At 44.4% G+C, this 15,784-nt stretch overlaps 1 non-coding gene across 1 annotated transcript; it reads right to left on the bottom strand.

The window, feature by feature from the left end:
- Positions 1-407: 407 nt before the first annotated feature.
- trnal-uaa (transfer RNA leucine (anticodon UAA)) lies at positions 408-490 on the bottom strand. Its single transcript has one exon. It is a non-coding gene; the product is annotated as a tRNA-Leu (tRNA).
- Positions 491-15,784: the final 15,294 nt, after the last annotated feature.

Raw genomic sequence — 15,784 nt, 5'->3', positions numbered from 1 at the left:
GTGGACATTAGTTACGAATTCATCAGCTGGGTTGCACCTTTGCTTCTCCCCCCGTCTCAGTCTTTCCATCTTTACCCTTCACTGCCGGTGTTCCAGGTTCGATCATCCGTGGCCGTTCAACGAAGCCTGAGAAGTCCATGAGGGAAAAACACAGAGAGTCAGAGACAGAGACAAGGTGGGATCAAAGTACAGGAAGAAATAGGATCAATGTCAAGTTCTGCGAACGGGCAGAATTTAAGATGGAGCTTGGGAGAGATTCCTTCACGTGTCTTGCAATTTTGCAAGAGACCATTGGGCTCCGAATTAAAAGCATGAGCCGCGCTGGAGAGTCTCTCTGAGAGAGGGAATGCGGTTCGTCAACTCCAGTTCACATTTATTTGAGCAGTGAACATAACTTTTAGCAATAGTGCTGTCAGCAGGATTCGAACCTATGCAGGAAAATCCCATTCGAATTTTAAGTCCAACGCCTTCACCACTCGGCCATCGCAGCCACTGTTATTTTTGCTGCACGGCTGTAAATCACAATGCGTAGGTTTATCACAAGCGATCTGTGATACAATGTTCTCTCCGACAGGTTTCCAACTCGACACTTGGAGCTTGATAACGTGCGGGCATTGCTGTTTCAGTGAGTGAATCCTCGTCTGCAACGTGGTGAGGTCGGGCTTCGATTCCCGCTCAATTCAGGATTATTATCATTCTCCATTCATAAGATCGTGTGAATTGGGATCTATTTGCACTCAGCTTCAATCTGCTCACCGTTCTGAAATATTTTCCTTTCTCCACATGTGTTGCGTCGAGGCTGGGTGGGAAAATCACTTTGCGAGTCCAACGCCTTAATCATTGGGTCATCGCAGCTGCAAACGATAAATCAGAATGCGGAAGGTTATCACAGGAGATCTATGAGACTGTATGTTCTTGCAGACGGGTTTCCAGCTGGACTCATGCAGCCAACACCTGTGCGGGCATTGCTGTTTCTGGGGTAAAATTCTCGCCTGCCAAGCGGGATGTTCGCGTTCCTTTACCGCCCAATGGAGCAGCATTTTCATTCTCCATTCATGAGGTCACGTGAATTGGGATACATTTACATTCAGCTTCAATCTGAACACCATCGTGAGACATTTTCCTTTCTCCATGTGTGTTGTGGTCAGAACCTCTGCATTCTGTCCTCCTTGCACTGAGATTAAGTCAATCCTGCCGACTACACCGCTGACAAGACGTGAGAAGCCAATTAGTGATTTTACACTAAAAATGGTAACACCGCAGGGCTCGTTCGCGTTCTCTCACATGTCAATCAGCAAATACCCAAGTCGAGAATCATACCCCAAGATCAACAAGCCACTAATAATAAAGGGGTGCCACCCACAGCCGATCGGCCATCATTCTGTCCATCCAATCACGTTTTCTATTCCGATGTAGAGGAATGTCCAGTTCTATTCTAAATATTTCATATCAACAATATTAGCTTCTCTTTACCACATTCGTTTATTTACGTGCAACTTGTATTATCAAGTGAGACTTTGCAGAATTAATTGCTCTAAAGCTACATTGTTGTCTGTCTCGTCATCCGCAGATTATCCGCTCTACCACAAGTATCACAGTGACTACACTTCAGACGTCTTGTGGTCGTGAAAAGCGCTTTATAAATTCAAGACTTTCTTATACTGGGATAAAATTACTGATGTTTTCACTGTGAGGACGAAGAGTCATGAATGTGTAGACATTAGTTACGAATTCATCTTCTGGATTGGTCCTTTACTTTTCCTACCGTCTCAGTCTTTCTATCTTTCCCCTTCTCTGCTGCTGTCGCTGGTTCGATCAGCCTGAGCCGTTCAAGGAAGCCGGAGGAGTCCATCAGGGGAAAACACAGAGAGAGACAGAGACATGGAGATAAAAGTATAGAAAAAATAACCTAAATATCAAGTGAGCAGAATTTATGATGGAGCTTGGGAGAGATAAAATCATAGAATCGTTTTAGCACAGAAGGAGGCCATTTGGCCCATCGAGCCTGTGCCATCTCTTTGTAAGGACAATCCAGTTCGTCCCATTCCCCCGTTCTTTCCCCGTAGACCCGCAAATATTTTCCCTTCAAATATTTTTGAAAGCCACGATGGAATCTGCTTCCATCCCCCTTTCTGGAAGCGCATTCCAGATTATAACTACTCGCTAAGTAACAATCGTTTTCCTCATATCGCCTTTGGTTCTTTTGTCAACCACCGTAAATCTGTGTCCTCTGATTCTCGACTCTTCCGCCAATCGGAACAGTTTCTCTTTATTTACTTTATCTAAACATGTCATGATTTTGAAAACTTCTATCAAATCTCCACTCAACCTTCTCTGCTGTAAGGAGAACAACCCCAGCTTCTCCAGTCTCTCCGTACACCAATTGTGGAATATTGTGACGTTTCCGTCTCGCATCTTGAAATTTTGCAAGAGACCATTGGGCTCCCAATTAAAAGGCTCTGCCGCGGTGGAGAATCTCTCTGAGGGAAGGAAAGGCGGCCCGTTATCTCCAGTTCATATTTATTTGAGCATTGAACAAAACTTTAAACAATAGCGCCGTGAACTTTCACCGGAACACCCCGTTGGGTTTTATATCTCACGCCTGAACCGCTCGGACACGGCAGCTGCGAGCGCCTCTAATGCACGGCTGTAAATCAGAATGCGCAGGGTATTCAGAGGAGATTTGTGAGACTTTATGTTCTTTCCGACAGGTTTCCAAGTGGACACATGCAGCCGCTACCGTGCGGACGTTCCTGTCTCACTGGTAGAATTCCCCAGGTGCAGCTCACACACAGGATCAGGAATCCCACTCCTGACAGATTCACTTCTTTAAACCTTGTTTGGATTCAGTGAATTAGGATTTAATTTAATCCTCATCTGCCCGCCGCTCTGTTTTACAGGGCGCAGGATGTTGATGAATCTCATCCCCACTGCTCCCATTAATAATACCTTTTGCTGCTAAATTCTGCTTAATACAAATTGTCCAGGAATTATAGAATTTCTCCTGGGGACTGGGGAACTGACTTGGGTTTGGCTCAACCCTCAAATCCACAAATTTATATCACTGCTACTGCACAGGATTAAAGGAAAGGACCGATCCAGAGATAATCAATAAAGATCAGTAATAGACACCGTCGTTGCGCATGTGATCTCAATCCTCATATTCGAATGACGCACCCATGTGCACTTTAACCTTTTTGTGTTAGGTGTTGAAATGGTGAGATGAAACGGAACGGGCAGATCGGCTGCTGGACGGGAGATACAGTTCAAAATACAGCAATGTAAACGGGAGGAGAGCAGTGAAAGGAAGCACAGACTGAATGAGAGTGGAGGTTTGGAAGGGCGCAGATACTCACATCTTTAAAATTCATCCTATTACAGTGTGAGATCTGTTAGTAATTGGGGGCCAACAAAAAATAATCGACGAGATCACTCCCCGTGAATCTCAATCAGTGCCGTTCGCGGTATTGATGAGGACGGGGCAGGTTATATGAGGTCAGTTATCTGCATTGTTGGCGCCACAACCACGGTGCAAATCCGGGTCACGGTACCGCTTGGTTTACTCTCCGCGACACAGGCTAATAGAACGCTGCAAGAAATCAATATTTACCACATGAAAGAAAGATGTTTTGTGGATGGTGAAAGCCCGCTTACTCTTTCACATCCGAGCACTCTCATGTGTCTCTGGATGATCCAAAATTCAGACCCGCCGCTTCTTCCCGCTTTTTCTTCCTTCCACAATCATGATCCATTTCACTGAGACTTTACTGCGGCCTTACCTACTCTTACATTCACTCTCACATTCTTACGCCTTTAAGTTTGCTGTACATCGACCGCTGTTCCTCAGGGGCACATGTCCCGTTCGCACCAATGTTCATTTGTGCCTTAAAACCAATCGATACATTTCAATCTGCGAGACTGTTCTAGAAACAAGCACTGAGAAAGCAGGACTGGCATTCGGAAGGACAGCGGCAGACTTTACCGTGAAATTTCTATGGGGTATCTTGTGACACGGGGGATGTTAACTGAAGAACTGGGTTTTGTTTCCATGGTCGTTGGCGCTTTTCCCCGAGTAGTTGATGTGCGGGAGAGACGGGCGGCGCGACATAGCTGCGAATGACGGCTGAAAGGTGCACTTTTAGCAATCTGGGCAGTGCAGTCAGGTCGGAAATATTCCGCTTGATCTTAATAGGTCTGTGGAAATGTCCGATTGAAAAGGAATGAGGAGAAATGAAAAGAGCGGCAGTGGTGAAAAGCTGTCGATTACAGGAGGTTGGCCGTGAGCGAAAGGCCCTTTGAAAGCTCGGCGCGGAGGGGATTTTGTTCGGAAACGGCAGATTTTGAAGCATGTGAGCAGGAAAGGAAAGTGCCATTTTGCGTATGAGAAGAGCCCCAGAAAGTTATGCTTGGAACTGAGTCCTTGAGTCAAATTGGGTGTTTTCAGGAAAACAGCCATTGTGAAATCACAAAGATGAAAACAGAAAATGCTGAAATACTCAGCAGGTCAGGCAGCTCCTGTGGAGAAAGAACCAGACGGAACGTTTCAGCTCTCTAAGCTTTTTCATTAGAAGTGACTAAATGGGGAGAGCGTGGCTGAGCTGCTCCAGGTGCCAGGTTTTATTATACGTCTTTTGCCCGTATGTGGGTTCGAATCCCACCCCTGCCAGAATTTGTGGAGTTGTTTGTTTTGGCCTCTTCACGAAAAATCCTTCGTTCCTGAGAAGTGCTTTTTCGCATTGCTGGTTTACATCTGTTTGCTCAAATCAGCAAAGTCTTGCACGGAAGTGTTGAGAGTGTAAGGTGTGATCCCGGTGAAGTTTCAATCAAAGTGCACAATGGCGCCCTGGTAAACCGAGTATCTCTTCTGGTCAGCATAAGACAAAAATATGTACCATAATTATGAATTTCTTCTTTGCATCACAATAGGATATACTATCAGGGAATGTACATGAGCAGGTCGATTTACGTCACGCTCCGGTTATCTACATCTCCTCCTGCACCTTTTGGATCGGTTCACTAATTGGGAATCGGATTTAACTGCTGTGGTTCGGCACACGGTCCCACACTGCTGAACTCCCAGCCCCTTCCATCAACACTCGCTTTATTTCACACACCGACTGGATTTCAACATGTTGCTGTTCCATCTGAAATTTATCAACGGCCTCTCCGCCGAAATATCGAGTGAATCGTTCTGCTTGGTATCCTGGCAATTCCCCACACTCACCATCACAGACTTTGGTTCTTCGAACATCGCTGCATCCAGTGGCAAAAGCTGTTCTTCCACCGAAGTTTGCTTACAGCAGCTGATTGGACATTTTCAACATTCTCGATTTGGGTGCATGGGCGGGTCATATTGTCCAGTCAGACTTTCTTGTCCTCAATGTTCAGGACTTTACATTGAGAAAGAAGAAAATAAAAGTGTTTCTGTTCTGACCCAGCTCTGACGAAAGTTCATCAACCTGAAACATTAACTCTGTTTCTCTCCCCACAGATTCTGCCTGACCTGATGAGTATTCCCAACATTTTCTGTTCAGATTGCAAACAGCGGCAGTATTTTCATTTTGAATAAAAAGGGTTTTCTCCGCTTTGTTTATTCGGCGGGGTGGCCGAGCGGTTAAGGCGATGGATTCCTAATGCTTTGTGCGCGTGGGTTTGAATCCCATCGTCATTGCATGGAAATCTTCATTTCGTCCATCCAGAAAGCTTTAAGTCCCAACCTTCTTGAAACGGTGGGGGAAGGTTTTTGCATTGTTTGCTGAAATCAGCAACAGTTCCTTCCACGAAGGTGTTGAGGTTGTCAGGACGCAAAGTGTACAGTGGTATCCTGGTAAAAAGAATACATCTCATGGTCAACTTTAGAGAAACTTACGCATCATAATTATGATATCTTTCCGGAATCATTCTGTGTCTGTGTCTGTTTAAAAGGGATGTGCTGTAAGTCCCGGATCATTCCGAGTCTGTCTCTGTTTAAAAGGGATGTGCTGTAAGTCCCGGATCATTCCGAGTCTGTCTCTGTTTAAAAGGGATGTGCTGTAAGTCCCGGATCATTCCGAGTCTGTCTCTGTTTAAAAGGGATGTGCTGTAAGTCCCGGATCATTCCGAGTCTGTCTCTGTTTAAAAGGGATGTGCTGTAAGTCCCGGATCATTCCGTGTCTGTGTCTGTTTAAAAGGGATGTGCTGTCAGTCCCGGATCATTCCGTGTCTGTGTCTGTTTAAAAGGGATGTGCTGTCAGTCCCGGATCATTCCGTGTCTGTGTCTGTTTAAAAGGGATGTGCTGTCAGTCCCGGATCATTCCGTGTCTGTGTCTGTTTAAAAGGGATGTGCTGTCAGTCCCGGATCATTCCGTGTCTTTATCACCCGATTTTCTTGATACCTTTTTCCTTCTGAACTGAAATGACGATCCTCTCTCGAGAAGAAGGTTCACCGCCTGCTTCGGGCAACTGGTAGGAAAAATAACAAAAACTGATGAGACCAAGTTCATTCTGCTGGGCTTCCATTCCAATCTCCGCACTCTATCCCCCATTCAGTCCCACCCCCGCCTGGACATTATAATCTGCGATATTCAGAAGCGAATGGGGAAGCCGAATATCACGGGTATAATTTTCTTGATTCCTCAACACTGAATAGCATCAATTGCAATGATTCAGAAGGTAATCAGAGAATCAGAGAATCATACAGCACAGAAGGAGGCCATTCGGCCGTCATAACTGTGCTGGCTCTTTCGAAGACCTGTCCAAATTAGACCCACACCCCAGATTATTCCCCATAACCCTGCAAATTAGTCCTCTTCAAGCACATGTCCAATTGCCTTTTCAATGATCCTATGGAATCTGCTTCCATCACCCTTTCAGGAAGTGCGTTCCTGATATTAACAAACCCTCTGTGTGAAAAAAAATTCTCCTCAATTCCCCTCGAGGTCTTTTGCCAATTATTTTAAATCTGTGACCTCTGGTTACCGACCCACTTGCCAGAGAAAACAATTTCTCCCAACTTGCTCTTTCAAAACCCCTCATTATTTTGAATACCTCTATTAGGTCTCCCCTTAAGCTTCAGGAGAATAATCCCAGCTTCTCCAATCTCTCCAAATAACTGAAGTCCCTCATCCCTGGTATCATCCAGGTCAACCTGCTCTAATCCCCTTCAATGCCTTTTCATCCTTCCTACAATATAGTGCACAGAACTGTACAATATACTCCAGCTGAGGCCTACCCATTGATTTGTGAAGGTTTAATATGACTTGTTTTTATTTTCAATGCCCCTATTTAGAAAAAACAAATATCCCATATGAGTTCTTAACTACCTTATTAACTTGCCCTGTTTAGTGAATATGCACCCCCAGGTTCCTCTGCTCTTGCAACCCCCACCCCTCATAAATTGTTCCATTTCGATTATACTGCCTCTCTGTGTTCTTCTTCCAAAAGATCATCACATCTCACTGATCGGCCTTAAATCTGTTACGTGACTGCCCATTTCACCAGTCTGTCTATGTCCTCCTGAATTTTGCTACTATCTTCCTCACTATTTACGACAATGCCACGTTTTGTTTCATCCGCAAACTTCGAAACTGTACTCCCTATTCCCACATCCAAATCATTTATCTATAACAAGAAAAGCAGTAGTCCTAATACCGACTCCTGGGGGATCCCACTGCATATTTCTCTCCAGTCAGAAGAACATCCGTTCACCACGACTCTCTGCCTCCTATCCTTTAGCCAATTACGTGCTCACGTTACCACCGGTCTTTTAATCCCACGTGCTTCTAGATTTTGAATCAGTCTGTTATGTGCTAATTTTTAAAATGTGTCCTCAAAATAGCCGTAACCCCGTAATTTTATTAAGCAATGAGAATACAGATATTAAGACCGAGTGATAGATCGGGTTCATTCCCATTACCCGGAGGTGACGGGACCCGAGGAAGGGAATTCTCATCTGGGTTTATATTTTCCGAAAACAGAGACGGAAAATAGCAAAGCTCATCCCGTCGAAATATAACAATTGGACTGAAGATCCGACAGCCTTGTCCCGTCCCGGGTTTCCAGACCTGGCCATTCAAGGAAGCCTGATACATTCATCAGGGGAAACACAGAGAGAGAAGAAACGCAGACAGAGATCGAGAAATTCATGTACAGAAAACAACTAGTATAAATCTCCAAATTCTGTGATTTAGCAGAATTTAAGGTGCTGCGTAAAGGAAATTCAGTCTTAGGTCGTGAAATCCTATCGGTGAACATTGGGCTAGATTATCCCTTAAAACTCTGAGAGAATTAAGCGTTGCCTGGAAGCCACGGCTCTTATTTATTTGAGCATTTCACAGTAGCATTTTAAGCTGGTTTTGAAACCCGCGTGAATTTCAAGACCATGTCTTGATCCATTTGTTAGGTAACCCACAGGTAACGCACGGCTGTAAAGCAGACTGCGTAGATTATCATAGGAACTCTGCCAGACTGCATGTTCTAGACATGTATTCAACTCTACACGTGCTGCCTGCGGCCGTGTGTGTATTGGTGGTTCAGTGGTAGAGCCCTCGCCTGCCGGCAGTAAATCAGGAGTTTGGTCCCAGGCCCATGCAGCATCCTTTACCCTTTGTATCCTTTACCCATGGGATCGCCTGAAATGGGATAGATTCATGTGCCGGCTTCAATCTGTACAACTTCTTGAAATATTATATTAATTTCGTCTACGTGTGTTGAATGGACAAACCCCCTGCACCCTGTCCTCTGGTGCTCAAACATGCTCTGCTGGAGATGAGTCAAACCTGCCTTCTGCATCGCTGAAAAGATGTGAGAAGCCAATTGGTGATTTTTGATTAAAAATGGGGACACAACGGGGCTCATCCGGGAATTGAATCAGTGAAACTCCCTGAGCGAGAATCAGACCCAAAGACCAACTGGCAACAGATCCGAGCAGCCAATGAAAAATGTTACTGCCATACAGCCGATCCGAGATCCTTTCAGGACACAATGTCCATCCAATCTCGCTTTCTTGTACGATGTGCGATGTGGAGCAATATCAGGTTGTATACTAATTATTTCATATCAACAATATCAGCCTCTCTTTTACCAAATTCGTTTTGAATTTCCGACTTGTATTATCAAGTAACACTTTGCAGAATGAATTGCTCTGAAACGACATTGTCATCTGTCTCGGCATCGTCACAGTATACTCTCTACCATAAGTATAATTCACTCAAATTGCTGCTTTCATTCACTGTGAGAGCGAAGAGACATAAATGTGGATACATTAGCTCCAAATTTATCAACTTTACTCTTCCTACCGTCTCAGTCTTTTATTTCTTTACCCTTCTCTGCTGGTGTTGCCGGTTAAATCAGCCTTCGCCTTTCAAGGAAACCTGAAAAGTCCATTAGGGACAACACAGAGAGACAAGAGACAGAGACAGGGAGAGATAGAGAGATGACTGCAAAGACAATAAAGAGTATACATGTCAGGTTTTGCAAACTAGCAAAATTTAGGTTACAGATTGGGAGAGATTCTTTCTCGGCCCTTGAAATCTTGCAAAAGAGGTTTGGACCACAGTTTAAAATAAGGGGTCTCCCATTTAAGACGGAGATGAGGAGAAACTTTTTCTCTCAGAGGGTGGTGAGTCTGTGGAACTCCCTTCCCCAGAGAGCGGTGGAGGCCGGGTCAGTGAATATTTTTATGGCTGAGTTCGATAGAATCCTGATTAACAGGGGAGTCAAAGGTGAGAGCAGGTAGATGGGAAAGTAGGGTTGAAGTCACAATCAGATCAACCATGATCTTATCAAATGGCAGAGCAGGCTAGAGGGGCCGAATGGCCTATTCCTGTTCTTAATTCATATGTTCTTATGTCTGTTCATATGTAACTAAAAGCACCGGCCACACGGAAGTATCTATCATTCTGAGAGAGAGGTAAATGCGGTCAGTTAACTCCAATTAATCTATTTGAGCACTGAAGAGATCTTTAAACAGTATCTCTGCGAGCAGAATTCAAACCTGCGCAGGAAAAACCTACGGAATTTTGAGTCCAACTCGTTCACCATTCGGCCATCGCAGCAGTAAACGGCACGTTCGTGCAAACAAGATTCCAAACGGATTTATACACTTGCTGTGCATGCGAGCAGTGATGATGTGGGGTAAAATTTCCGGTTTTCCTGATGGTGGACCCGGGTTCGATTCCCAGCAAATGTAGGGTCTTTTTGCGTTCTGCACCAATAAGGAACTTTGGAACAGGATTGAACCATTTCAACCCTCGAGCCTGTTCCACAATTCAATGAGATCATGGCTCACCTATGACCTAACTCCATATACCCGCCTTCGCCCCGTATCCCTCAATACCTTTGGTTAATAAAAATCTCTGGTTCAAAGTTAACAATTGAGCTTGCATGAACTGCAGTTTGCAGAATGGAGTTCCAAACTTCTACCTCCAGTTGCTTGTCTAAGTGCTTCCTAACTTCACTCCTGAAAGTCCTGACTCCAATATTTAGGCCATGTCCGCTAGTCCAAGACGCCCCAACGAGCGGAAATAGTTTCTCTCTATCTAACCCATCAGTTCCTGAAAACTTCGATCAAATCAGCTCTTAGTTTACTAAATTCCAGGGAATATAACCTTCGTTTGTGTAATATCTCCTGGTGATTTAACCCCAGGAGTCCAGCTATCATTCTGGTAAATGTGTACTGGACTCGCTCCACGGCCAATATATCCTTCCTAAGGTGGGGTGCCCAGAACTGAACACAATACTCCAGGTGTTGTCTAACCAGAGCTTTGTCTAGCTGTAGCATAGTTTCTATCCCCTTGTATTCCCGTCCTCTAGTTATGAAGGTCAGCATTCCATTAGCCTTTTTGATTATTTTCTGTCCCTGTCCGTGACATTTCAATGATCTCTGTACATGGTCCCCTAAGTCCCTTTGGAACTCCACAGTTTCGAGCTTTTTACCATTTGGAAAGTATTCTGATCGATCCTTTTCAGGTCCAAGGTGGATGACCTCACACTTGCCTAAATTGAAATCCATTTCTCACAGCTTTGCCCATTCATTTATTATATTAACGTCTCTCTGTAATTTTATGCTTCCATTTACACTGCTAACAATGCTGGCCATCTTGGTGTTATCGGCAAACTTGATTATGTGGCTCCCTATCCCATTATCTAATATCAATGAGACCGTCTGAACTGGGGTAAATTCACATTCAGCTTCAATCTCCTCATCATGTTGAGACATTTTATTTACTTCACGCGTGTTGCGCCTTGAAAACTTCCGCACTCTGTCCTCTGGAGCTCAAACATACTCTGGATAAAATTCAATTCTACCAACACCAACACCGAAAAGGTGTCAGAATTCAATTGGTGACTTTTCACTAAAAGCAGTGAGACCCCAGAGCTCGTACGGGATTTAGACACGCGACCTCTCGCATATCAATTAATGTTACGCTGCTAAGCGCGAATCATACCCCTGGACCAACGAGCCGCTGTGATTGAACTTGGGCAGCCAGTGTGAAGGTTCGCTGCCTCCCACAGCCGATCGGCCATCCTTTCAGACCTCTTCTGTCCATCCAATCACGTTTTCTGTTCCGGTGCACAGCAGTATCAAGTTGTACACTAACTATTTCCAGTCAGCAATATTAATCTCCCTTTACCAAATTGTTTTCGACTGTCCGATTTGAATTATCAAGTAAGACGTTTTAGAATTAGTTGCTCTGAAACTACATTGCTTGGGAGGATACTGAGAGGTGTCGATGAACAGAGGGACCTTGGAAATGACATCCACAGATCACTGGTGCTGGCAGGACAGGTAGATAAGGTGGTTAAGAAGGAATACAGGATACTCTCCTTTATTAGCCGAGGCATAGAATATAAGAGCAGGGAGGTCATACTAGAAATGTATAATATTCTAGTTCGGCCACTGCTAGAGTACTGTGCACAGTTCTGGCCACCATATTACAGGAAATATGTGATTGAACTAGAGAGGGTACAGAGCAGATTTACCACGATGTTGCCAGGACTGGAGAATTTTAGTTATGAGAATAGATTGGATAGGGTGGGTTGTTTTCTTTGGAACCGAGGAGACTGAGGGTAGATTTAATTGAGGTGTATGAAATGATGACGGGCCTAGATAGAGTGGATAGGAAGGACATATTTCCCTGAGCAGAGAGGTCAATAATCAGGGGACATAGATTTAAGATGATTGGTGGAAGGATTTGAGGGGGGCGGAGGAGAAAGTTTTTCACCCAGAGGGTGGTGGGAGTCGGGAACTTCAATTCCTGAAAGGGTGGGAGAGGCAGAAACCCTCATCGCATTTAAAAAGCACGTCAATGTGCACTTGAAGAGCCGAAACCTACAAGACTACGGACCAAAGGCTGGAAAGTGGAATGAGGCTCGATACATTTTTCGTCCGGCACAGACACGATGGGCCGAATGGCTTCTTTCTGTGGCGTAAATTTCTATTCTCTGATATGTTTGCTGCCTGTCTCGGCATCGTGATAATATACACTCTACCATAAGTGTACTTTAATCAAATTACTGCTTTGTTTCACTGTGACAGCGAAGAGACATTAATGTTTGGACATTAGCTGCAGCAGCTGGGTTTCACCTTTACTTTTCCTACCGTCTCAGTCCGTTTTTTCTTTACCCTTCGATGCTGGTGTTGCAGTTTAGATCAGCCTTCACTGTTCAAGGAAACCTGAGAAGTCCATCGGGGAAAACACAGAGAGACAAGAGACAGAGACAGGGAGAGATAGAGAGATGCAATCAAAGAAAATAAAGATTATAAATGTCAGGCTTTGCAAACTAGCAGAATTTAAGTTACAGATTGTGAGGGATTCCTTCTCGGGTCTTGAAATCTTGCAGCAGAAGATTGGACACTCAATAAAAAAGCAGCGGACACGCTGTTGTACCTCTCATTCTGGGAGAGGGGTAAATGTGGTGAATTAACTCAAGTGAATCTATTTGAGCATTGAAGAGATCTTTAAACAGTAGCTCTGGGAGCAGAATTCAAACCTACGCAGGAAAACCCCATCGGAATTTTGAAACCAACGCTTTAATCACTGGGCCATCGCAGCTGTAAACCACAAGTTTGTTGAAACAGCATTCCAAATGAGCCCATGCAGCACTAGTAGATTCAAGCATTGGTGGTTCAAGGGTCGATGTCTCGCTTGCTACACGGGAATCTCGGATTCAATTCCCGGCCAATGCAGGGCGTTTTGCATTCTGCGCCAATGAGGAACAACGGAAGAAGAGTATACCATTCATCCCCTCGAGCCAGTTCCGCAATTCAACGAGATCATGGCTCATCTGGGACCGAACCCCATATCCCTTAATACCTTTGGTAAAAAAAAAATCTATAAATCTCAGCTTTAAAATTAACAATTGAGCGCGCATCAACTGCCGTTTGCGGAAGAGAGTTCCAAACTTCTGCCTCCCTTTGCTTGTCGAAGTGTTTCCTAACTTCACTCCTGAAAGTCCTGACTCTAATGTTTAGACTATGTCCCCGGTCCGAGAAACCCCAACGAGCAGAAATAGTTTCTGTCTATCTACTCCATCACTTCCCCTTAATATCTTGAAAACTTCCATCAAATCAGCCCTCAATCGACTAAATTGCAGGGAATACAACCCTAATTTGTGTAATCTCTCCTCGTAATTTAACCCTTAGAGTCCAGGTATCATTCTTGTAAATCTACACTGCGCTCCCTCCAAGGCCAATATATCCTTCCGAAGGTGCGGTGCCCAGAACTGAACACAGTACTCCAGATGTGTTGTAACCAGAGCTTTGTATAGCTGTCGCATAATATCTATCCCCTGATATTCTTGTCCTCTAGTTATAAAGTCCAGCATTCCATTAGCCTTTTTCGATTATTTTCTGTATCTGTCCATGACATTTTAATGATCGATGTACATGGACCCCTTGGTCCCTTTGAAACTCCACAGATTCGAGCTTTTCAACATTTAGAAAGTATTCTGATCTATCCTTTTGAGGTCCAAAGTGGATGCTCTCTGCACTTGCCTGAATTGAAATCCATTTGCCACAGTTTTTCCCATTCATTTATTATATTAATATCTATCTGTAATTTTATGCTTCCATCTGCACTGCTTACAATGCTGCCCATCTTGGTGTCATCGGCAAACTTGGATATGTGGCTCTCTATCCCGTCATCTAATATCAATGAGACCGTCTGAACTGGGGTAAATTCACATTCAGCTTCAATCTCTTCATCATCTTGAGACATTTTATTTACTTCACGTGTGTTGCACCTTGAAAACTTCAGCACTCAGTCCTTTGGAGCTCAAACGTGCTCTGGATGTAATTCAATTCGACCAACACCAAAAATATGTCAGAAGCCAACTGATGACTTCTCACTAAAAGTAGCGAGATCCCCCCAAGGACTCGTCCGGGAGTTGAACCCGGGACCTCTACGCCTATTATTCCATACAATCCCCGAAGCGAGAATCATACCCCTAGACCAACGAGCCACTAAATTAAGACTTGCGCAGCCAGTGTGAAGGTTCGCTACCTCCCACAGCCGCTCGGCCATCCTTTCAGACCTCTTCTGTCCATCCAATGTTGTTTTCCATTCCGGTGAACAGCAATATCAAGTTGTACACCAACTATTTCCAATCAGCAATATTGATCTCCCTTTACCAAATTGGTTTCGACTGTACGACTTGAATTATCAAATAAGACGTTTCAGAATTAGTTGCTCTGAAACTACATTGCTTGGGAGGATACTGGGAGGTGCAGATGAACAGAGGGACCTTTGGATTGCATGTCCACAGATCCCTGAAGGTAGCAGGACAGGTAGATAAGGTGGTTAAGAAGGCATACAGGATACTCTCCTTTATTAGCCGCGGCATAGAATGTAAAAGCAGGGATGGTACGCCAGAACTGTATAATATTCTAGTTAGGCCGCAGCTAGAGCATTGCATACAGTTCTGGTCACCGCATTACAGGAATGATGTGATTGCACTGGAGAGAGTATAGAGGTGATTTACGACGGTGTTGCCAGGACTGGAGAATTTTAGTTATGAGAATAGATTGGATAGGATGGAGTTGTTTTCTTTGGAACTGAGGAGGCTGAGGGGAGATTTAATTGAGGTGTATAAAATTATGACGGACCCAGATAGAGTGGATCGGAAGGTCCCATTTCCCTTAGCAGATAGATCAATAATCAGGGAGCATAGATTTAAGGTAGAAGGATTAGAGAGGAGCGCAGGAGATTTTTTTCACTCAGAGGGTGTTGGGGGTCTGGAACTCACTGCCTGAAAGGTTGGGAGAGGCAGAAACCCTCATCGCATTTTTAAAAATCACTTGAACATGCACTTGAAGAGCCGTAACCTACAAGAGCCCGGCCCAAAAGCGAGAAAGTGGGAAGAGGCGAGAGACATGTTGCAGGTTAGATCAGCCTTCAAGGAAATCTGAAACGTCCATGAGGGACAACACGGAGAGGCAAGAGACAAAGACAGGGAGAGATAGAGAGATGAATGCAAAGAAAATAAAGATTATAAATGTCAAGTTTTGCAAACGAGCAGAAATTATGTTACGGATTGGGAGAGGTTCCTTCTCGGGTCTTGAAATCCACCAAGAGAAGATTGGACTCCCAATTAAAAGCAGCTGCCACGGTGAAGTATAGCTCATTCTGGGAGAGAGGGAAATGCTGTCAATTAACTCCAGTTAATCGATTTGATCATTGAAGAGATCTTTAAACAGTAGCTCTGCGAGCAGACTTTGAACCTACGTTGAAAACCGATAGGAATTTTGAGACCAACGGTTTAACCACTCAGCCATCGCAGCTGTAAACGGCATGTTCGTTCAGAC

Source organism: Heptranchias perlo, unplaced genomic scaffold (assembly GCF_035084215.1).
Source record: "Heptranchias perlo isolate sHepPer1 unplaced genomic scaffold, sHepPer1.hap1 HAP1_SCAFFOLD_445, whole genome shotgun sequence".
NCBI classification, from domain to species: Eukaryota; Metazoa; Chordata; class Chondrichthyes; order Hexanchiformes; family Hexanchidae; genus Heptranchias; species Heptranchias perlo.
Note: the sequence above shows the minus strand (reverse complement) of the source record. Positions and strands in the feature narration are given on the sequence as shown.